This window comes from Eurypyga helias, unplaced genomic scaffold (assembly GCF_000690775.1).
Source record: "Eurypyga helias isolate BGI_N326 unplaced genomic scaffold, ASM69077v1 scaffold11388, whole genome shotgun sequence".
Taxonomy (NCBI): Eukaryota; Metazoa; Chordata; class Aves; order Eurypygiformes; family Eurypygidae; genus Eurypyga; species Eurypyga helias.
In genome coordinates, this window is record NW_010267590.1 from 1 (window position 1) to 1,892 (window position 1,892).

General features: G+C 33.3%; 1 protein-coding gene across 1 annotated transcript in view; it reads left to right on the forward strand.

Annotated features, from left to right (window-relative positions):
- Positions 1 to 1,749: 1,749 nt before the first annotated feature.
- Positions 1,750 to 1,892, forward strand: part of TTC7B (tetratricopeptide repeat domain 7B) — a gene marked incomplete at its 3' end in the record, with an annotated part of 70,815 nt that continues 70,672 nt past the window's right edge. Inside the window, exon 1 of the mRNA XM_010157476.1 lies at positions 1,750 to 1,866. The remainder of the gene's footprint in view (positions 1,867 to 1,892) is intronic.

Below are 1,892 nucleotides of genomic sequence, written 5' to 3' on the forward strand. Positions count from 1 at the left end.
ACCATTCTATGATTCTATGAATGTATCTATATCCACATATATATATATGATAATTCTTAAAAAAAATTAATTTCAAAATGAAGCAATGAAAGTTGATCTTGTTGATGTTTATTTGGAGTCAGTAACTTCTCTGCTCTTAAATCCTCTTTATAAAACTACTGTAAGGTAAAATTCTGAAATAACGTACCTGTCAACAAGACACTTGTATCAGTGGTGTGTCCAGAATAGGAAGGGAAAGTGTGTTTGCTTCAGCTAATGGGCACAATCCTGGGAAAATTAAGAAATCACCAGATATAATAGACAGATAAACATAAGATTTTAAAATATAGGTGATCTTGAGATAAATCTTAATAGTTCTAGAAACTGGATAAGGACGATGTTCTTGGATTTGATAGCCCATTTGTCATTTTGTCCCGCTAATATATTACTCACTGTATGTATGAAACTACAGTTACTGTTAAAAGTACTTGAGTATTTTTTCCTAAAGATGCAGTTGTCTGGATCTGGATCTGAACTCCACGGTAGCTCTGCTTTTCATATTACATACAAGTGGAAATATAGCCAAATCTGAGGTACTGGATATGTACAGAAGACCTGCTTTTATTGATGAAAGCTGATATATCTGAGCTTCTTAATGTTAGACAAAATATAAACTACGAACATCTCTGTGGAATATTAGGCAAATAACTGTTTTCTCTCCCCTATTTTATAAGTTATAGATTATGAATTATGAAAAGTTAAAGTTAGTCTCTTTATTTCTCAAGAGCGTAATACTAAATGATTTAAAAACTTCAGCTTTGTCTGAGTTTAAAGGGCTACGTAGGCTCTTTTATTACCTCCTCTTGTTTTTATTTACACCATTAACCTTGTCTTCTGTTTCTTACCACTTGGCAGAAACCCTTCAAGTGTCATAAGTAGTTTTTCTTTAATGAAAAGAAAATTTTGATATGCTTTGTTTCTAGGAGTTACACTCTCTGCCTTTTATTTAGGCTTTGAGATGCGACTGGATGAAAGACAATACACTTGGAGTTCTGTTCTTTGGCTTGTGAATGCAGTTGGAATGAAGCAAACTGGCGACATCAATCTGACCCTCTTTTTCAGACCTATTGCTTACAAGCCTCAGACCTGCCATTTCAGTTGTCTTTCCCAGCAGTTTTTAATATATACAGTTTTTTTCCGTTTTGTTACTGTCTTCTAGTGGCTGGTAGACTGTATGCAGTGAATATGATGACAAATGAAAGCTGATAGCTCTCCATTTTCAGAGAGCATTTTTACTGTTAATGTAATACAAATTAAGTTATTTCTACATTGTTTTTTGGAATTACTCTGGAGATCATTTTTAATCTTCTTACTGTGTTCTGCAGCAGTCTTTCCTAACATAACAGGGCTTTAGATTTTGAATACCACCACTTTCTGCTACTGAAAATGGTTGCAAATATGCTTTTTCATACACTTTTATATACCATTCTTCTACAAAAATTTCTGAAAAAGCACCATAATTTATTTTTTCTTAGCAGCATTTCTGCATGGTGAAAAAATGGCCAAGAGCAAAACCATGTATATGTAAGTAGGAATGGAAGTAAGGATAGAAATGTTCTACTGGCCACTTCCTACAAATGAAAGACTTCTCCAGCATTAAGTATTAGCTTCTGTGTAAAAGTAATCAAAACTAGTTGTTTTGTTTGTTTCTTTGTTTGTTTTTTTCCCTAAATACCTTCTTTTACTTTTTATTTTGTTCTCTTAGGTAATTAATGCAAATATACAAAACAGAAGCCCTAAGCCAGGGCCCACTGCACATGAACAAGAACTTGGTTTTTTCTTGGAAACAGGACTTCAAAGAGCACATGTTTTATATTTCAAGAATGGGTAAGATTTTATTATCTTTTCCCCCC